The sequence below is a fragment of the Muntiacus reevesi genome, chromosome 4, assembly GCF_963930625.1.
Source record: "Muntiacus reevesi chromosome 4, mMunRee1.1, whole genome shotgun sequence".
NCBI lineage: Eukaryota > Metazoa > Chordata > Mammalia > Artiodactyla > Cervidae > Muntiacus > Muntiacus reevesi.
This window is the reverse complement of record NC_089252.1, coordinates 102,267,090-102,289,902: the sequence shown is the minus strand read 5'-3', so window position 1 is coordinate 102,289,902 and position 22,813 is coordinate 102,267,090. Positions and strand designations below refer to the sequence as shown.

Genomic DNA, 22,813 nt, shown 5'->3' with positions numbered 1-22,813 from the left:
GAATCAGGCAGAAGACATAAACAAACAAAACACAAGGTAATTGTAACAACAGCAGCAGCTGACAGGCCCTGAACTTGAAACAGCATATGCTGAGTAGTTACTGCCACTACTCCCCACTGGGAGCTGGGGTTCACTGCTGTACCCATTTCATCAATAAGAAAACAGGGACCTAAAAAAATATTAAGTGACTTGACTCTCATCACACAGGTGAAACCAGGATTCTGGTCCCAAGTGTGTGATCTCAAATCCCACAGCATTTTATTAGCTGTGTGACCCTTAGCCTGAGGTTTAAGCTCTTGAGCTTTCATATTCTTATTTGCAAAACAGGAGAGAGAATACCCAGCACAGAGCCAAGACGAGAGGAGGGCCCTGACTCCAGAGTTGTCACAGCTAAGTTCTCAGCAGATGTCAGCCCAGTGTCCACAGCAGAGCTGGGACAACTGGCTGAAACAGACGGGAACTCCTGCCTGACCCGTCTTTGCATCCAACCCTCTTCTTCTGCCTCACCCTCCTCCTCACCCATGCATACAGTGGAAACCTAGGCTAATAACTTCTCAAGACAAACACAGCAAATGTGGGTGGTTATTTAGATTTAATACTCTTCTCTTATTAGGTACCATGTTGGTCTAAGCTCTTCTGAAGAGACATTTCTCCCCTTAAAAAAAAAAAAAAGCACACACACAAGCAAACTTAGAATTGAACAGTACTCCCTGGTTACCGCTCCCTCTCCTCCCAGGTTATAATTGGGCTTCGCTCTCCTAATTACCTGATGAGCTTCACTGCTTCCAAGGCAACAACATACACCAGAACATTCTGAGTCAGTGTGTCCCTGTTTGGCACGCTGCAGTCCACAGAAAATGACAGTCATGATAATTAACAGTGACGGAGTTACATGATGTGCCAGGGACTGTTCTAAGTATTCTGCCTACATGGTCTAAATCTTAGAATAGCAGGACTATTCTAACCCTGCTATGGGTTCCTCTGTTATGCTATACTATAAATGTTAATACATCACAGTGGCACTACATATTACCATATTTCATATGTATGGCCTTACATACATTTAAATATACAATCATGGTAACTTCGTATCATAATATGTTTTCATATAATATTGTATATTATTACAGCATAATGGGGATATTACCATTATCCCATTTTAACAGACAGGATAAACTGAGGTCCAGAGAGGTTAAACCAGATGCCGGAAGTCACATAGCTGGTAGGTGGCCAAGGTGGGATTCATACCCAGATGTGTTAGACTCCACATTCAGAGGATGTAGCCCCTCTCAAACAGAGAGAGGCCCCACCAAACAGGGCTTCCACGTGTTTGGAAGAATGCAGCCTGGGGGTTGCTTGTGGGCAGGCAGCGGTTTAGCGGGGCCTCACACTAAGAGGCCTCATAGACAAAGACAATGCATCAGAGCAAGTCTGTCAGTCCAGGGCACTCTTGGGCAACTCGATCACACCCCCAGTGGCTGGGGAAAGTGCCAGGAAACCTACCTAAAAGACAGCTGTCTCCAAATGCTGCTTCCCCGACCCCTGCATTCCACCACCGGTCAGGCTTCCAGATCATTCACCTTGGCTGCAGTCCCTTTTAACAATCTCATCTGGCATCGAATCCCCTGATAGTTTCTTTCTCTCCAGCCAAACACTACCACCCACATGGCCTCAAAGGATGGCTTCGGGGAGCAAAAGGCACCCTCCCGAGAAGGCTCCTTTAGGAAGCCCAGGGGAACTGGCAGGCATGAAGGACAACATCTCAGAAGCCAGGCAAGGCCGGGTGGGCGCCACAGAAGGGGCAACCAGTCCTGGGTACGTTTCTTTCGTTTTACAGGCAACTTCTCTGCACTGCCAGCAAAAGTCCAAGGGAGAAAACGGCACGTGGTTCTACAGGCTTCTCAGAACCAAGCCACCCTGGGGGGAGCTCTCTGTAGTAGATGGGGTCCTCAGGTCCTGAAGTGACCCAGGTCTGTGCACGGCACACGCACAGGGGCACATCAGGATTCCAGGTGCATCTGGGGAAAGAGCTCAGATTCAGGAGTGTGCGTGGCTGTAATCAGAATGTCAGGGGCGACAGGCCTCAGGGTTAGAAACAGAATGCATTTTCCCACCACGTTAAACAAGCGTGACTCTCTCCCACCCCCAGAGAATGACGACTGTTATCCACAGCATCTCCCAAGCTCCTGGGAGCCCGGCTGAGGCTGCTGCCGGCACTGTGGGGGCCGAAGTCTGGTGTTCAGACCTGGGGCTCCAAAAGCGTCTCCCTCCCTTTCTTGCTGGAGGCCGTCAGCCAGGCCACCTACCTTCGACTCCCCCCGAGCCTCCACCTTCTCATCTGGAAAGTGGGGATAATAACCTCTTTTTATAAAACTGAAAAATTAATGTGCTATAAAAAGGGAATAAAAATAACGATGCATTATACAAATGTTTAGCAGAGAGTCTGACACTTAATTGTTGTTATTATTACTGAGTCGACATAACCAGTAAGGAGGATATCACTTGCCATTTTCATTCGCAAGCCTCCTATCAGAGAGACAATGAAATTTACAACTGAGTCTTACAAACTGTGTAATGTAAGTAAAATAAAACAAAGGCTTTAACGTGCTATGAATATTTTGTTAGGTGACAATAACATGGCCATAAATATGAACGTAATGTAATTGTGAAAAGAGCCCTGCCTTTCCATTGCTATTTCCTGGTTCCCCGCTCCCCTCTTCCTTTTCAAAGATTACCACCTCTGCCAGGATGTTTTATGTGTTGCAAATATTTTAATATCTTAACTGCCAGCCCAGAGCATCCTGATAACAAAACTTTCCTTGAGTTTCTTCTCTTTTGTTTTACCTCTCTCTCCATGAGAAGCTATAGAATTACGAGGAAAACAGCGACACTTTATAAGAAAAACTAAAGCCAGGCATTTCTTATTCTGGTAGGACCACTGAAGATGTGGTGGTTTCTTTTGCTTAAATGTCTTTTTAGTTTCTGTTTTGAGTACATAATCAAGGATAGGCTGGCAGGTGTTCAGCCCAGTGAAGACCCAAGTCTTCCTGGAGAAGCTCACTGGAAAGAGTTTGCAAGATGGAGATCTTGTCACCTTGGCTTGTCTTCCTCTTTTTTTTTTTCTTTTTTCTTTTTTAATTTTTTTTTTTTATTATTTTACAGTGGGTTTTGTCATACTTGTCTTCCTCTTAAATGTTAAGTAGAAAGGCACTGCTCGACACACGTTTCTGTAGCTCACTGACTCACACTCAGCCTCGTTCCAGTCATGCCATGGCTGCAAGTCCAGCTCTTTACTTCCTGATAAATTACGGAAAAAAGAATTACAGAACCTCGGATTGCTCAGCTGGTTCAATCACTCAGCACCACTTACATCCTCTTTACAGTAGTCCTTTTGGGGATACACCCTGAAAGAGAGCCTTCTCTCCTTGGAGAATGAATCTGTGGCTCTTTACATAACAGACTCTCATCAATTTCTGTCCCTTCCCTTCCTGAGCACCTACTGTACCTCCACACAGGGCCACACGTCAGGGAGACTGGCGAGCAAAACAGATCAGCTCCTACTTCCATGGAGCTTGCAGAAGGGCAACCAGGCCAAAAATTGAGGTGGGGGGGATGCTGTGGAGAATGCGGTGGTGGGGAATGCCAAAGAGCCTCAATCAAGGTTTGAAGAGCTAGAAGAAAGACTCGGCCAGGTGATGAGAAAAGAGAACTGCAGCCCGGGCCCCAGGAAAAGCATGTTCAAAGTGCAGGAGGTAAAAAACCGGTCTTTGAAAAGATTAATCAAACAGACAAAACTGGCAAAACTGATCAGATTAAAAGGGGGCAGGGAGAACACTGCAAATACTGTCATGGATGGAGGCACAGAACATCAAGTTAATGACAAAAGACTGCTAACAACAACTCGACACCGTTAAATCTGAAAACTTAAAACATACATTCCTTCAAAATATATAACTTATCAAAAATATCTCAAGGAGAAATACAAAACCTAAAAACCTCAGTAACTAATAAAAAAAAAAAAATGAAAGAAAGCACCAGACCAGACAGTTCTACTGATGAATTCTACAAAACTTTCAAAACAGATCATTCCAATCTTACACAGGCTGCTCCACAGAAGATAAAAAAAGAGTCCAGAGTTAAGAAGGAGAGACAACACATTTGAACAATTGGAATTAAAAGTATGACAACTGAAATTCTGTGAATAAGGAAATGGATTAAATGAAGCTATATTCATTAGCTATATTCATTCGTATCAAATGGAAGACAACATAGAATTATATAATAATGAAAAATCTTAAAAAAAAAAAAAAGAATGAAAATTCAAGTCACAGGAGATACCCATATGGTATGATACTATTGAGGAATGCATAAAGTAACACCCTGTCTATGGCCACATGTAGTAGAAATGTAAGACTAAACAGGCTGTATCAACGGCAGAAGGCAGCTTCCTCCCCTCTGGGGATGAAGAGGGGAGGGCGACTGGGTGCAGCACACATAAGGCTTCCTCTCTGCATGGAGTGTTTCCGTTATTCACAGAAAAATTCTGAAGCCAATAGGGCAAAATGTTGCTGCTTATTCAATCTATATGGGGATATAGAGGTGGATATTATAATAGCTGATATTTTGCTATACGGGTGAAAAATTGTATAACTAAAAATAGTAATAAACAGGAATAAATCATGGCAAAGCTATATAACAAAATCTCAAGCATCCATTAAGAATATTGAGGTAAATCTAAATCCTCACTAGCAGAAACCTTAAAATATGTGAAATAAGACACAAGACAACATGCAAACCCGGTGAGGTTTACACACACACACACACACACACACACACACACACACACACACACACACACACACACACACACACAATCAGCAGTGTGTGCAGGCTGACGGCCCTGGAACAGCACACACCCGACTGTTGACAGTGACTGATGACGTGGCTGGGGCGGGGGTTAGGCGGTATAAATGTGGACACTACTGTTTACATTATGTATTTTTAAATCATTACTATGGGAACCTATTGTGCATATAATGGAAATCATAATGATGTTTATAAAAAGGACCTGACAGGTGGAGGAGGCGGCAGAGAGGCATGAGATGAGGCCGAGCAGGTGGTCAAGGTGGGGCCTTAAAAGCTGGGCTTGGGGGTAACGGGGTGCCACTAAAACTGTAAAGTGAGGAGTGACATGATGAGGTTTGCCTTTAGAAAGATCCCTGTGGATAAACTGGGAGACTAGGACTGACAGTCCCCAACTCTTTGAGAGAGATAGGCTTCATCTAAATTATATCATCTGATTGATGATTGTCATTTATAACTTGATTGCTACTTCTGTCTCGGGTATTCCTTGGAAAAGGTGTACAGATTTTAATTACATACTCTGATGTATGGTCTATAGATTATAAGATAAAGTGAAGCACATATCTCCTGATACTTTTTAAGCTGACCTGTCTTTATACTTAAAAATGTAATAGTAGGCTATTAATAGTGGGCTTTTAATAGTAGGCTTCCCTGGTGGCACAGATGGTAAAGAACCTGCCTGCAATGCAGGAGACCTGTTCAATCCCTGGGTCAGGAAAATCCCCTGGAGAAGGAAATGGCAACTCCAATATTCTTGCCTGAAGAATTCCATGGACAGAGGAGCCTGGCAGGCCACAGTCCATGGGGTCGCAAAGAGTCTGACATGACTGAGCAACTCTCACTCACTCACTCAGGACTGACATATACACACTACATAAAATAGATAACTAATAAGAAACGGCTGTATATGTGAGACAGGGTGCTCAGGGCTGGTGCACTGGGATGACCCAGAGGGACGGGATGCGGAGGGAGCTGGGGGGGGCGGGGTTCAGGATGGGGAACACATGTACACCCGTGGCTGATTCATGTCAATGTATGGCAAAACCACTACAATATTGTAAAGCAATCAGCCTCCAATTAAAATAAATACATTTACAGAAAGAAAAAAAGAAACAGCTGTATAGGGGACAGGGGACTCTACTCAATATGCTGTGTGGCCTATATGGCCAAAGAATCTAAGAATAAATAAACAAAAGGAGTGGATACACGCGTATTTGTAACTGATTCACCTTGCTGTACACCAGAGACTGACACATTGTAAATCAACTACACTCCAAAAAAATTCTTTTAAAAAGAAAGATCCATCAGGCTAGAGAGAGGAGAAGACAGCTGAGGGGGAGTCCAGGGTGAAGGCAGAGACCTACTGGGAGGCTCCTGGAAGCATGCAGATCCACTGCAGCCTCTCTCATGGGACATCTTCAAGATTCTGAAGGCAAAGAAGTCAAGTCTGTTCAGACTTCTCTCCCATTCTCCACCCATGCGCCTGTTATTTTTAGAGCAGCACTTACTGTTCAATAGAAATATCATGTGGGCAACATATGTAATTTAAAATTTTCTATGAGTCACATTAAAATGGTAAGAAAAAAAAAAGCAAGTAAGTTTAATTTTAATAATATAGTTTCCTGAGCCCAATATATCCAGATAGTATTATCAGTTCAACATGTAATCAGCAGGAGAAAATTAGAAATATTTTACATTTTTTTATACCAAATCTTCAAAATCCACTATTTCAGCCTTGCAGCACATCTTAATCGGCACTAGCCATGTTTCAAGTGCTCAGCAGGGACGGGCGGCATGTGTCTACCTTACTGGACAGCTCAGTTATAGAAAAATAGCACTTACAGTTTCAGTTCAGTTCAGTTCAGTTGCTCAGTCGTGTCCAACTCTCTGCGACCCCATGAATCGCAGCACGCCAGGCCTCCCTCTCCATCACCAACTCCCGGAGTTTACTCAAACTCATGTCCATCGAGTCGGTGATGCCATCCAGCCATCTCATCCTCTGTCGTCCCCTTCTCCTCCTGCCCCCAATCCCTCCCAGCATCAGGGTCTTTTCCAATGAGTCAACTCTTCGCATGAGGTGGCCAAAGTATTGGAGTTTCAGCTTCAGCATCAGTCCTTCCAATGAACACCCAGGACTGATCTCCTTTAGGATGGACTGGTTGGATCTCCTTGCAGTCCAAGGGACTCTCAAGAGTCTTCTCCAACAGACTTACAGTTTCAAAGAGCCTCAAACTTTGAAAATTCACCACTCTATGTTTCAGCAGTTAGTGACCACTCAAAATGTGTAAGTTGAGACCCACATACAGTGGAACATTCTCCAAAAAGATATCTGTATCCATCTGAATTCAGAAACATTCAAAGGGGCAAAGTATTTTTAAAAGGCTTTAGAGACATAGTCTCTAGAAAACCCAATGGAGATGACCTTCAGGTCACAAGCCTACTTGAATGGAGCAACAAATGAAATTCTTTCCCAAACGGAGCATATCTCAAACAAATGCTTATGATCTGTTGCTAAATAATAGAGAATTGCTCTAACCAAGCTAATTCCAGAATTAACTAAAAAGAAGAGATTGAAAGGCTTTTTAAACTCATGAAATTATTATATTTATAGTTTCCCTTTTGTGAAATGTTTGTTCAGGTTTTTTTACTCATTTATATAAAGGGATTCTCTTTTCTGTTATTGATATGTAAAAGCTCTTTATATATTCAGGATACAGGATGAAGCAAAAGGTCTAGCACATAGCTGATACTCTAGTAACCATATATAAAATTTTGATCAAATAGTTAATGAAAATGGATAAACAAAATATGATATACATGCATAAAATGGAGTATTATTCAACCACAAAAAGGATGAAGTCCTGATACATGCTACAACATGCAATAATCTTTTTTTTTCCTTGCAGCAAACAGCTCAGCTTTTTATTGAATGTGTTACTAAAGAGGTTTAGTCAAAAAGACCATAGCCCATGCCATCATCAGACTCTTCAGATTCTTCTTTCTTTGCTTCTACTTTCTTCTCCTCAGCTGGGGTAGCAGTGGTGGCTGGGGCAGGACCTCCTGCTGGTGCAGCACCAGCTGCTGGGGCAGGTCCACCAGCCCCCACATTGCAGATGAGGCTCCCGATGTTGACACCGGCCAAAGCCTTTGCAAACAAACCTGGCCAGAAAGGCTCAACATTTACACCGGCTGCTTTAATGAGGGCATTGATCTTATCCTCCGTGACCGTCACCTCACTGTCGTGCAGAATGAGGGCAGAGTAGATGCAAGCGAGCTCGAGACGGAGGCCATGGTGCGGGTGAGTGCTAGGTGGGGGCTGCCGGGTGCGGTGCTAGTCACCGGATGAAGTGAGGGCCTCACCCCAAAACGGCCTTAGCTTCCTTGGAAAAACCGAGCACCTTAGCGGCAGCAGAGGAAAGAGCCAACATGCAATAATCTTGAAAACATTATGCAAAGTGAAAAAAGTCAGACACAAAAGGCCACATACTATATGATTCCATTTACATGGAATACCCAGAATAGGCAAATCCAAAGAAACAGCAGACAAGAGGTAGCCAGGGGCTAGTGTAAGAGAGCAAATGGACAGCGGCTATTTAATGCGTGTACAGTTTCCTTTGAGGGTAATTTTTTAAAAGTTCCAGAATGAGATAATGGTGATGTATGCACAATTCTGTGAATGTACTTAATGCCACTCAATTATTATAACACTTAAAATTGCTAATACTTTGTTATGTGTAGTTTACCACAATTTTTTAAAAAGCAAGGGTAAAGTAAAGCTTGTTGTTGTTCAGTTGCTAAGTCATGTCCAACTCTTTGCAACCTCATGTAATACAGCACAGCAGGCTCCTCTGTTTGCGATTTTCAGGCAAAATAAAAGATACATATCTCATGGAAAAAATGCTCATGAGTAATAATGCAAAATAAAATGCTATTATATTAACTATTCCAGAAAAGGGAAATATGTAAATAAAAGCCAGGAGACCATTCTGTACAGCTTGGGAATGACAGAAATGGCTTAGATGTGAAGTTTTACTGGTACCGTGAGAAACGAGACACATATTTATGTGAATTATTCAGCAATGATAAAAATTCTCTCAGCCTCTGGCTTTCTGTGCTTCCTCCCACTCTCCACCCCCAACCGGGTCTCTGTGCTCAGAGATTCTGCAGCATCACCCATTCTGTCTTCTGCTCCCATCCCACAAGCCATTCTGCTGTGCTGCTTCTTACACTGGAACTTCCTGCAAAGCTACTATCTTCAGGACAATTTTTCATGAGTGCAACCTTCCAGAAGACAAACTGCTATTGACAAATTTCAGTGACTCTCAGGTAGAGCCATCAAGAGACAGTCGGGCACAGTGGTTAAGAGCACAGATGCTGGAGCCATCTCTGCTACTCACCAGCTGTGTGACCCTGGGCGAGTGACCTAACCTCTCTGTTCCTACTTCTCCCTTCTGTAAAATGGAGATTATAAAAGGATTCCCTTACAGTGCCACTGTGTGGATTAAATGAATTAATATACGTAGAGCTCTTAGTGCCTGGTACACAAAAGGTGCACTTTAAGAGTTATCTTCCTTCTGGGTGATGAACTAGAAGGCCAGGTCTTTTGGATTTTAGTTCTGGGTGAGCTGGGAAACCACAAAGGATTCTAAACAGAGAAGAAACATGGTCTAAGTTTTAAAAGGACGTTCTCAATGCTGCATGGAGATAATGGCTATGGAGACAAGGCAAAGGGTAGGGAGGAGGAGAGGGTGGCCCAGATGAGGGACAGCAGGGACCTGGACCACGATGGTGGCAGTGAGGCTGGTGAGCAGTGCTGGAATTATGTACATATTTGAAGGTAGGGTAATGGGAGTTGCTGGTGGGTTGATACAGAGGGTGAAATAAAAAAGAAATAAAGGATGCTCTAAGAATTTTAGGCTGAGCAACTGGGAGGGTGAGCAAGATTTATCAGAGCCACAGATATGGGGACAAAAATCAAGAGTGGACATTACCACACTTGAATATGACAAGTGTTTTGGTACGGGCCTCTAAATGGAGATGTGGAATCTGCAGCTGAATTTAAGGAACTGGAGACTGTATTCAAGAGTCATCAGCCTTTAGACAGAAAAGGAGTCCTGACAAGGTGAGCGCGGGCATCCCAGAGGCCAGAGAAGAAAGTGTTTAGGGGAAGGAGTGCTCTACGATATTAAGTAGGGGAAGGAGAAACGCTCACTGAATTTGGCAAAACAGAAGTCCCTGGTGACTTGATAAATCGAGGAAGTAAGCGGAGCTGGGCGGGGATGGGGGGCGGAGGGCAAGAGTTGAGAGGGATATGTCTACAGATTACCCAGAAGAATTGTTCATAGAAAATACAAATTGACAAGGATCTTAGGTATTGGTTAGTCCACTGAGTCATTAAAACGTGAGCTCCCCTCGAACCCGGTGCTCTGTGACAACCTAGAGGGGTGGGATGGGCTGGGAGGTGGGAGGGAGGTTTGAGAGGGAGGGGACATATGTATACTTATGGCTGATTCACGCTGATGGATGGCAGAAACCAATACAATACTGCAAGGCAATTACCCTCCAAATAAAAATAAATAGATCAAAGAATAAACACTTTTGGTCCCTATTCACAAATAATGCAGTTACAAGCATTAAAAGATTTACAAAGGCATGGCTGGCCTATTGGGATCACGGACAAGACATTTTAATGTCTCTACTAAAATGCTACAAAAACAGTGATACTGGAAACTTAAAAAAAAGAAAAGAAAAACTGTGAGCTCCCTGAGGGCAGGCATTTCTGTCTTTTTAATGCCTCATTCCCAGCCTCTGGACACCTGGCACATGGAAGATGCTCAAAAAATATTTGTAAGACGTCTTTGAACTTTCTTGACATCTCTGGCCAAACAGGAACTTCCTATTCCTAACAGGATGGTATGGAAGACAGTGAGAGAATACATACACAAATATCCAAGATGGAATGTTTCACAGTCTCCTCCTTTGACTGAAGAAACTAGACTTAATACTTCTTGGCATTTACTCAGCACAAAAATGTTTCCCGGTTACCCCTTGTTGGCATCCTGACCCGCATCATCATTGCATGGATGATTTCTCATTGGCAGTGCGAAGTTTCAAATAGTCGAGCTAATTATGAGCTAGTCTAGTTAGCAGAAATTACAGGATATTTTTGAAGGGATGCTTTGTAACAAACGTCTTTCGGAAATCCAGTTGAAGAAAATTATTTTTTCATATGCTCCGAGTACTGACCTTCAAATGCTGTTTCTAAAGCATTTGGGGGTTGCTTTGAAAAGCATGGGGATGGTTCTCCCTCTTCCCGCCTGCGACCGTCTGAATGATGGCGCACTGTCAACGGGAAAGGCTTCATTACCTCCTAAGGCAATCCACATCCTGCCTCTCCAGGTCACAGCCCGGCAGAGAGCAGCCCCGCGTCCCTCCGGAAAGGATAATTAGCTTTCTGCCCTTTAATCAAGGAGCAGCAGATTGTTGTTTTTCTAAAGTTTTGCCTGGGGAGAGCCTGTTCTTTCCCGAGAGTGTGTTTTTCTAACCAGGACTCCTTGTATGCACCTTACCTTCCTATGAGCCAACGCTGAGAGCACCAACCCCCATCTCTCATCTGAAACGAGAAACTGGAGCTCTCCACTGATGAGTCAACGGCCCGCAACTCCAGGGATGTGGAATCAGGTCCCCGCAACTCCAGGGATGTGGAATCAGTTCTCAGTCACCCCAGTTTATCAACACCACTGACCTCTGCCTTATGGACCAGGAGAATACTCAACCTCTTTGTCATGAAAATGACATTTTTAAAGGTTTATTTATTTATTTTTAAACACTTACTACGTGCCACTGTTTTCAGTACTTAATAAATACTAACTCTTTTAATCCTCAAGATGATATTACAAGTAGGCACTGCTATTATTCTCACTTCATAGATGAGGAAAATGAAGCTCAGAGAGGTTAAGTGACTTGTCCAAAATCACACAACTAGGAGGTGCAGAGCTAGGATTCAAACCCAGGCAGTCTGGTTCCAGAAAACCTGAACAGAGAAACAGATGTCAAAACCACTGCAGAATCAGTGACAACAGAGGAACGGAGATGGGAACTAAAATGCTTACCATGTACCAGACCTAGAACCAGTGTTACAGGGTTGCCTCCTCTTTATGTGAAATGCAACTGATCTTCAATAATAATAATAAATAATCAGAGATTAGTCTTATCAGTTTTTCTACATCTGCAAGTAAAAATCCATTCAAATTGGTACACTTTACTGTGTGTACATTATGCTTTGATTAAAAAAAAAAGTTGTAGCTTGAAAAAGTTAGTGGCTGGACTTCCCTGGTGGTACAGTGGATAAGAATGACTACGCCAAAGCCTTTGACTGTGTGGATCACAATAAACTGTGGAAAATTCTAAAAGAGATGGGAATACCAGACCACCTGACCTGCCTCTTGGGAAACCTATATGCAGGTCAGGAAGCAACAGTTAGAACTGGACATGGAACAACAGACTGGTTCCAAATAGGAAAAGGAGTACGTCAAGGCTGTGTATTGTCACCCTGCTTATTTAACTTATATGCAGAGTACATCATGAGAAACGCTGGGCTGGAAGAAGCACAAGCTGGAATCAAGATTGCTTGGAGAAATATCAATAACCTCAGATATGCAGATGACACCACCCTTATGGCAGAAAGTGAAGAGGAACTAAAAAGCCTCTTGATGAAAGTGAAAGAGGAGAGTGAAAAAGTTGGCTTAAAGCTCAACATTCACAAAACTAAGATCATGGCATCTGGTCCCATCACTTCATGGGAAATAGACGGGGAAACAGTGGAAACAGTGTCAGATTTTATTTTTTTGGGCTCCAAAATCACTACAGATGATGATTGCAGCCATGAAATTAAAAGATGTTTACTCCTTGGAAGGAAAGTTATGACCAACCTAGACAGCATATTAAAAAGCAGAGACGTTACTTTGCCAACAAAGGTCCGTCTGGTCAAGGCTATGGTTTTTCCAGTGGTCATGGATGGATGTGAGAGTTGGACTGTGAAGAAAGTTGAGAGCTGAAAAACTGATGCTTTTGAACTGTGGTGTTGAAGAATACTCTTGAGAGTCCCCTGGACTGCAAGGAGATCCAACCAGTCCATCCTAAAGGAGATCAGTCCTGGGTGTTCATTGGAAGGACTGATGCTGAAGCTGAAACTCCAATACTTTGGCCACTTCATGCGAAGAGTTGACTCACTGGAAAAGACCCTGATGCTGGGAGGGATTGGGGGCAGGAGGAGAAGGGGACGACAGAGGATGAGATGGCTAGATGGCATCACTGACTCGATGGACATGAGTTTGAGTAAACTCCGGGAGTTGGTGATGGACAGGGAGGCCTGGCGCACTGCGATTCATGGGGTCACAGAGAGTTGGACACGACTGAGTGACTGAACTGAACTGAAGTGAACCAATGCAGGGGACCGGGGTTCGATCCCTGGACCGGTAAGATCCCACATGCCACAGAGCAACTAAGCCCATACACCACAACTACTGACCCCGAGCTCTAGGGCCCGCAAGCTGTGACTACTAAAGCCCGAAAGCCTCAGAGCCTTGTGCTCTGCAACAAGAGAAGCCACCGCACTGCAACTAGAGAGCAGCCCCTACTCACGGCAACTAGAGAAAGCCCAGGCACAGGGTAAAAGCCAAGTGCAGCCAATAAATAAATAAATAAATAATATCTAAGCATCAATCCCTCCTCTCTTTAGAACGGTGAGAGAGAATGAAAAAACAAATGGAGTACAATGTTAACATTATTAAAAAAAAAAAAAGTTAATGGCTGAGTTTTCTTAATGTTTTAAATGGATTTGGATCAAATAATCCTTAGAAGACATGTTTAAAAAAATCATCTTGAACTATCCAATTTTTGTCTTAAGAAAATTAAGAAAAGCCTTTAGAATTGTTCCAGTTAGCTATACACAAACCAGAAACAAAAAGGAAGGAGATAAATTCATGTTTTTCAAATCTTGGAAAGCTCTAACTCAAAAATTATATTTACAGACACCATAGTTTCCCAGTTCCTCTCTAACAGAGGCTCTACAAGGGCTTTTTGCCTAGGCAAGAGCAAAAGAAAGTCCTCACAGTTTTTTGTGGTTTTTTTTTTTTTTTTGGTAATATATTGATCAGAAGCTAATTAATCAGTTTGTAGGTGGCCAAATTTTCCAAATTGAAAATCACAACCTTTAAAATTAGTCCTCAGAATTGAGCATCTCTAACAAATGTTCTGTTGATTCCAACTCCAAAAACACCCCAAAAGTCTTAAATTAGCCAGCATCACTTAAAGCAGTTTATTGACTCTCTGATATAGGACCTACCACAGTCTCCAAGGTAATTAGAAGCTCCGTAAATGCTGTTTTTGGCAGTGACTGGGGCCACACATTAAAACATGTTTACTTCCAAACTGTCAGTGAAATATGGCGGTGGGTGGGACCACATCGGACTTGTTACAGCATATGTGCAGAGAACAGAAAGGTGATGCTAAGGGCACCATTCAAATTGAGATAATTTCATCACTGTGACAAACAGCAAGCCACCCCCAAAATTCTGAGTAAGAGGGGATAATTCTGAGTAAGAGAATCATTCAGAGGAAGAGAATTCAGAGTAAAAGTGGGAACTATTATTATTAATTTAATAATAAGAAGAATAGTAATACTGCTGCTGTGCCTTTTCTGTGGCTTAATTCATTTCATTTTCATGGGGGCTCTAACAGAAATAAGGGCCATAACAGAAGAGAAGGCTGAGGCACTGAGAAGTTAGATGTGGAAATGCCTCAGAGTCACTAGGGGTCAGGGCCAGACAGCCTGATTTCAGGATGCCTGCTCTCAGCCCAAGTTCCACCAAACTGTCTAAGAATTTTCCGGCCACCTAATCCACAAAAGCCATAAACTGGGAGAGAAAAAATAACCATACTGATCAGTTATGTGCTATTTATCAATTATTTCTATCAAACACGGTCCAGCCCATTCTCTTGGGCACCTCATCTTCCAGCTCACCAGCTGGGCTCCAGTGGGAACAGGACCAGCACTTGCATCAGCGTTGCCATAGCTGCTGCCATGACAACCGCATCCTGCCACCCAGCCACAGGTGCTCTCCCCCTCTTCGCTCCAGAGCCCTGATTCAGGGATGCAGCCCCTGAGTTTATCTTTCTACCTGCTTCCAACTTGCTCAAGACTTTACCAAAATGATAACCTTCTGGGGGTTCCTCAGGTCCCCGGATGCATCTAGACCAGACTAATACGTATAAAGGTGGACAGGGAGGTGGGATTCTTGAGGGTATACAGAACTGCAGAGCAGGTGGCTGACCTCCCGAGGGGCCTCAGTGCCTGGCAGGGCTAAGTCTGAGTTCTGGCCCTCTGGCCCTTGCTTTCTGGGGATCCTAAGCAAATGATGTGGTCTCTAGGAACCTGTCGTATGTGTGAAAACCAGGGATAATACTAGATTTTATGCTGCACAGAGTTGCTGTGAGGTCTAAGCAGATTGGAGTGTGTATAGGACATACAGGGGAGATGCTGGCTGTTACTGATGACTACTATTAACTGCTGTCACCATGCACTGACCCGGTGCTGATGCTGAGAGAGAACAGGAGCCCTCATCCTCTTGCTGCCGCCTTGACAGTTCAGCAGCGTGACATTCCAAACAGAAAGCGCTCCTCTGGGCAGCTTGTGGTCACCGACCCCAGGGGTGGCCAGGCCCACAGACTGCACACACCCGGCTGAGCACTGGGAGACGCGAGAGCAGTCAGTGGGGACCCCCGAATTCAGTACGCTCCCCTCCACTAGGCTGCGTGGCTTCTCAGAAAAAAATAAATTTATCAAAATAAACCTGCTATTTTTATTCAATAAAAATGCCACTCAGCAAAAGACCTTTTAAGATGCAAAAGCCACGTGTGAACCTTTGTACATCTTTAAGGTGAAATGAGGGCATTGAGAAATTTCCAGAAAATTAAAAAAAACATAAGGTTCACACTGTTATCTGTGGTCATTTCTCAGAGTTAGGATTGATCCCAGGAACCTGCACTTGCAATGCTACACATTCCTACACTATCTGAACTTTTAGGACATGCATAAGTGAATTCTGTAATCAGAAAATAGCTTTTTTAATAAAAGAAAACTAAAATGTTTTGCCATAACATAGACAGTTCACCAAAGAAGAAATCCACACAGCCAACAAACAACAAAAAATGTTTACCCTCCTTAGTAACTATCAAAATGGAAATCTAAATAAAGAGCATGTTTGCCTTTCAAATTGGCAAATTTGACATGGTCATATCCAGTGTGGGCAAGAATGCAGAGAAGCAGACATTTTGCTTCACAATGATGAATGAATAAACTGGTATAATGTTTCCACAGGATACTTTGGCAGCATTTTCCAGGAACCTTACAATGACCCAGAACTTCATGCTTACAATAATTAATTAGACCAAAAAAGAAAAAAAAAAAAAAAAAACACCCACCAACTTGGGTTTAACGACCAGAATATAGCTCCCACTGTTGTTTCAGACGGAGAAACAGCACAGCTCACATAGCTAACAAGAGGGACTGGCTGCTGAGAAGGTGTCTTGCAAAGTTCCACAGGTTCAGGGTGTAAAATAAAGGCCACAAGACTTGCTTATTCCACAAGGTGAAAATATAAAATTTCTGCCATTTGGTGCTTTTACTCACATGCTTTGATCCCAGACGCACTTGGTTTTGCATCTAAGGAGACTGAGACCCAGGCTTATTAGACGGTTTGCCCCCAAGTGGCTGGGTCAGGTTCACAGTGTATTCACTTCCCCAAGGGCAGAACTGTCACCGTCAAGGCCCAACACAGCCTCTGTTGTGCGGCCAAGCTGTGCCCTAGTCCACGGCAGGCCCACGCTGGGGGTGGGGACATTTCTTTAAATTCCTCCTCCCCCTAAGAAGCCAGGAGCTCCCCTCTCTGCCCCAGCTACCAGGAGACAAGAACAAAGCTGGGGTCTGTGAGTAAAGCCCTCTCACTAATAATTAAACCACCACCTCCTGAGAAGGCCTCACCCACCAGGTCTCCAGGTGATTCTTATCATCACTCCCTTCTTAGCCCGCAGCCACCCCGAGGCTCAAAGACATCAGCCTCCCTGTCTTACATCATCCAGCTCATGAGGATGTGAACTCCACTCAGCCACATTCTCACCCCTTTCTAGCAGTTTCCTCACTATAAAATTGGTAGAAAAATAGCAACTGCTTCAGAGGGTTTTTTGTGAAGGTTAAATGAATCAATCTATAGAAAATGCCTGGAATGTTTCCTGACCTATGGGAAGCGCTCTGAACAGCTCTTATTATTTCATGGAGACTGTAGAGAGTAGTGGTTAAGAACAAGAACTCTAGAGCCAGCTGCCTGGGTTTCAAATCCCTTATCTACTACTCACTGGCTCTGTGACTTTAGGCAAGTTACTTAACTTTGTTTGTTCTACAGTGAAATGATAATAATAGTACTCTCCTGAGTTGACATGAACATTCACATTTTCTAGTTGAGCTGAAGTACATAGGGGAGTTAGGAACAGTGTCTGTCATGTACTCTAGTGGGCCTGCATGTGAGGTGCACAGTATACATTAGGTGCTATGAACTTGACACCATGCTAGTCCACCACCACCTTCAATAGAAGTCAACAATTGGGCGGTAAGAACCTAACATGTGATCTCCTATTTAATGCTGACAACACAAGATTATTTTTCAGATTTATAGATGGGGAATCGGAGGCACAGAGAGCTCAAGTAACTTGCCCCTGATCACACAGCTAGGAAGCATTGATGATGCCAGGCTTCAAACCACATCAGTCAGAATGTAGCACTCTCTCCCCTTGCACTGCTCAGCCTGACATTCACATAACCCAGGCCACCTCCTTGCAAAGCCGTATGCCTGCTAGCACTTCCTATGGAGGGTGATGCATTGCTTTTTGAGCTTTGAGATGATTCACTATCAAGCCCCCTACCGTGTCACACCAACGCTGGCCCCAGGGATGCTTGATGAACAGAAGGATAAGTCACAGCAGCATAGTCACCAAAGAGCAAGACCAACATCATCATCATCCCTCCCTATCCTCCTGGTGTGGGTCTAACTCTGGAGACGAGACACTAGCATTAAAGCAAATTTCTGAACCGAGACATGTAATCGGTGTCTTGGAAATGCATGCTGACATCCACACAGCTGGTTCTCCCCACAGCTGTTGATGGTCATGTGTTGTTTAAACTATGGCCTGCTCACAAGTTAACACTGGGGGGTGAAACCAGGGTAAATCTCCCTTAATGTGCCATTCCAGCCTCTGGAGCATGAGATTTGTGGCAGCGAGTTCATTTTCCATTACCAGACTAAAAAGCTGACAAAGCTTCCCTGCAAACCAGATGGCCAGAGCTACAGGTAGGAGCCACCAGGAAACGCATCGCTGGGGCTGTTCTGTGTTTCTCACAGCTTCCTTAGCAAGTCACCAGCACTGGCTGTTAGAGAGAAAGAACAAAACAAAACAAAACCTACCCGTGTGTTTCACCAGGATTCATAAGCCTGTACTGTTTCAAACCTGGTCACTTTAATTAAGTGTCTATTTAACTGTTTATTTTCAGATAATGTGCCTAAAACTCAAATAGGTAAGAGCTGGAAGGATTCTCAGAGAACCAGCTAATCTACCATCCTCATTTAGAGACTGGAAAACTAAGAGTTGGCTAAAGAAGGAAATGGCAAACCCACTCCAGTATTCTTGCCTGGGAAATCCTACGGATAGGGAGCCTGGCAGGCTACAGCCCATAGGGTTGCAAAGACTCAGACATGACTTAGTGACGAAACAACAACAAGGTCACGTGGTCTGTGGAATGACGCCCCTCTGAAAATGTCCCTCTGCCTCCAACAGTGGTGGGGATGTTCCAAAAACCACCTAACTTCCAGTGTCAGAGAATCCTGCGCTTGCAGCCCAGCCCTCCTCGGCAGGCTCAGCAAGCCAGGCCAGATTCAGTGCCTCCTTCTCAGCCTGACTATCCCAGGTCAACCACAATGAAACCTGTACACACCTTAACATACGGCCCTTCAGTTAAGCCTACACGGGAGGGGCCATGTCCTGAGCACCCACTGAGCTGCCTTTTCCATAAGAAGACTCCCAATTTGGTGTTTAAATTCAGTCCCCATGGTGCGGGTGCTCTTCCACGATGTGCAACAGCCACAAGAGGCTAGACCACCACGGCAGCTCTGAATACCCTGCCCACAGACCCCACCATCTGGGTTCTTCCTCTGTTTATTTCACTCTGCTCCACTGTATAACAACTCCCTCTGGGCAGGGAGTTGTGTTTTCCTAGAACCTAACCCATCCTCAATGGAAAAGACCCTGATGTTCGGAAAGATTGAGGGTAGGAGGAGAAGAGGGTGGCAGAGGATGAGATGGTTGGATAACATCAGCGATTCAATGGACATGAACTTGGGTAAACTCTGGGAGATGGTGAGGGATAGGAAGGCCCGGTGTGCTGCAGTCCATGGGGTCACAAAGAGTCAGACCCGACTGAGTGACCGAACAACAGCATCTCACCCTCACAGAGGAGGTCCTCAACCCAAGGTGGGTGGACAGTGAGTGAGCAGACTCACGACGGGTAGGTGAGCATGTCACCAGTGTGGAGAGCGCGGATGGGCCCCTTAACTAGAACCTGCTAATTTGCCAATGTCACGAAGAAATGCTTATATTAAAATACTAAATTAAAAAGTGTGGTATAAAGTTACATCTTTGAATAAACTCATATATTTAAAAAATAAGGAAAACACTGTAACATTAATCATGGCAGAATTTTTTTATCCCTTTGTGCACTTTCCATTAGTTCATTTTTAACTGCCAGCATTGAACTACAATCAAGTGAATATTCTCGCCCTTGTTGTTGTTCAATCACTAACTTCTGTCTGACTCCTTGAGACCCCATGGACTGCAGCACGTCAGGCTTCTCTGTTCATTACCAACTCCCAGAGCTTGCTCAAACTCAGGTCCATCGAGTCGGTGATGCCACCCAACCATCTCATCCTCTGTTGTCCCCTTCTCCTCCCGCCTTCAATCTTTTCCAGAATCAGGGTCTTTTCCAACGAGTCAGTTCTTCCCATCAGGTGGCCAAAGTACTGGAGCTTCAGCTTCAGAATCTGTCCTTCTAATGAATATTCAGGACTGATTTCCTTTGTGATTGACTGCCTTGATCTCCTTGCAATCCAAGGGACTCACAAGAGTCTTCTCCAACACCACAGTTCAAAAGCATCACACTCAGCTTTCTTTAGGGTCCAACTTTCACATCGATATATGACCACTGGAAAAACCATAGCTTTGACTACATGGACCTTTGTCAACAAAGTAATGTCTCTGCTTTTTAATACACTGTCTAGGTTGATCATAGCTTCTCTTCCAAGGGGCAAATGTCTTAATATCATGGCTGCAGTCAGCATCGGCAGTCCTTTGCTATTTCCCAGAGTTTTCTCAAACTCATGTCCGTTGAGTTGAATTAGAAGGATTCTTGCTGTACACTTTCATAGATTCTGAAATGCAAAGGGCCCATGGAGCTAAGGATATTATTTTGGATTAGTCTGGCTCTCAGGGCAGAACTGAAGGGGGAGGAAAAGAAGACACAGAGGTGAGCCTGGCCTTCCGCAGTGGAAAGAGATCCTTCAAGACTCCCCAGTGGCCCCAGGATGAGCAGCTCGCCTCCCCACCCCGACACACACCCGCAATCATCAGCGGCAACAGCAGTGCTCCTTCTGGATCCTGGAAATCCAGAATGTTAGGGGAAAGTATATTTCTTTTGGAGCAAAGGATGGTAATTTGTTCAACACTGGCCTGTGAATGCTTCCCAAGAAAAACAAGGGTCTTCTGACACAAACACATGAATGTAAATTAACATAGATGTGCACCCTGAAAAGCGCGGCCGCTGCTCTGGCACCATCGCTGGGGGGAGGCTGGAACAGCACAGGCTGCAGACAACACGGCCCTCTGATGACATGATGGTGCTGTTCCCAGGGGCCCCGGGTGGTCTCTAGGCCCTCGGCTGGTCTCCGGGCGTGTTGCATGGACATACGGGGGGCAGCAAGAGCTCAGGGCCAGCGACTTTGTAAAGATGGACAAGAAGACCCGGTTTCTGAGGAGTGATGATACAGCTGAGAACAGCTGCCTGCCTCCTGCCTCCTCCTCCCATGTTCATCCCACAAACCTTTCCCAAGTGCTCCCAGGTTACCAGGCGCTGGGGAGACTGAACCCTGCAAACCTGGAAATCGCCAGCAAGTTGGGGAGAGGGGTGAAGACCCTTAAGAGACAACCAACAAGACAGTGACCGCAATATCCACAGATCTGGGTCAGTAAGTGGGAAACAAAAGCAAAGGACGGAAAGTTATTTCTGGCTCCCCAAGGCCCTTCAGGAGAACCTCGGCTATTAAGTACTGGGCAGTTACACCCGCCCCCGGGTTCCACCAGACACTTATTAGCAGATTGTATTTGAGCACTGGAGTCTATGAGAGAGGCATGAATCACCAGCAGAGCGGATTAACTATAAAAGAAACACACAGAAACTGGAGGCGCCCCCGACACCCTGAGACCCAGCAGCAAGGCAGGAAGTGCAGGGCATGGATCAGGCCTGGTCTCAGGAGGTGGACGGATCTGGGAACAGTCCTGCATCAACCTACAAAAGCTTCCCAGCGCCCTCAGAGTGAATCCTCCTTTGCTTAAAGAGGCCTGCTGCCTCCAGTCAGCCCCCACTGGCCACAGCTCACCCTCTCCCCTCCCCGTCTTATCCTTTCTGCTCCAAGCCTCACAGTGGGATGGTGGGCCCTCACCTCCTACGGACCCCGCCAGACTGGACTTTCCCTGACCCTGGTCTGGCCCCACACCCTGACCCTCCCTTCCACACCACCCTTTCTTAGACTTGCTTATTCCGCATCTGTTTCTCAGAATTCTATACTGTGAGCTGTGTGTGGGTGGAAACCATCTTGTCCTCCTGAGGACCTGATCCTCAGCTCCTAGAACAGCATCCAGGGCCTGGAGGGGCCAAGGTGAACAGACAGAAGAAAAGAGAAAGAGATTGTCCCTCCATTTCTCAGGAGCCCGAGCCTCAGTTTCCACACCAGTAAATGGGGATCAGACCAACCCGCTGTAGGGTGATGACAGCGTGTTCTGTCTTCCTGCTCTGCAGCCTGTCTTTCATTTGATTCTACTGCCTCATTTTTAAAAGTACACTTTTACATACAAAGTCACTCTTCGACGTGCATATGTGAGTTTTGACAAACATTCGCAGGTGTATGCCCACCACCACATAGACACAGAGCTGCTCCATCACTCCCAGAGTCCTTCACGCAGCCCCTTTGGGATCTGACCCTCCTCCCAACCCCAGTTCCTGGCAACCATTGATCTGTCTTCTGTTCCTGTAAAGTTGCCTTTTCCGAAACATCACCTAAGTGGGATCACACGGCACGTCGCCTCTTACGCCTGGCTCCTCTCCCTCCGTGCAGAGCGCCGAGAGTCACCTGCGGTGCCGCGGCGGTTCCTTCCTTTTTATTGTCTCCTCCCCGAAGGAAAGCTCTTCACTCAGCCGAGAACAACAATGGACCTGCCGCCTTCTACATCCCTTGGTAATGTAGCCACCAAGGTTCTAGAACCCATTAGAACCTGGGGGGTAGCAGTGAACTGGGAGCCCGAGTCCCCCTTCCTGGCTGTGTCTGTAACCCAGGTTCTGAGTTCTGTGCACCTCCCCTCACGGCCTCTTTCTGGGGTCACTCATCTGCAAAATGGCCAACAGCACCCAAACTTCCTCAGAGAAGATGCCCAGCTCGGGTTGCCGACTCAGAGAGTGGCGGGCCGTCAGGGGGCAGGACTGGCTGTCAGGAGATGGCTGACAACCTGGGGTGCGATTTCAGGGCAGCGGCGCGGGGATGGGGGCGACTGGCTGGCCAGCCTCTTGGGAAGAGGG

At 45.1% G+C, this 22,813-nt stretch overlaps 1 protein-coding gene and 1 pseudogene across 3 annotated transcripts in view; both read right to left on the bottom strand.

The window, feature by feature from the left end:
• Nucleotides 1–22,813, bottom strand: part of ARHGEF3 (Rho guanine nucleotide exchange factor 3) — a 308,227-nt gene that overhangs the window by 204,313 nt on the left and 81,101 nt on the right. The gene's annotated exons all lie outside the window — the stretch shown is intronic.
• Nucleotides 7,776–20,930, bottom strand: LOC136166350 (large ribosomal subunit protein P1 pseudogene; annotated as a pseudogene).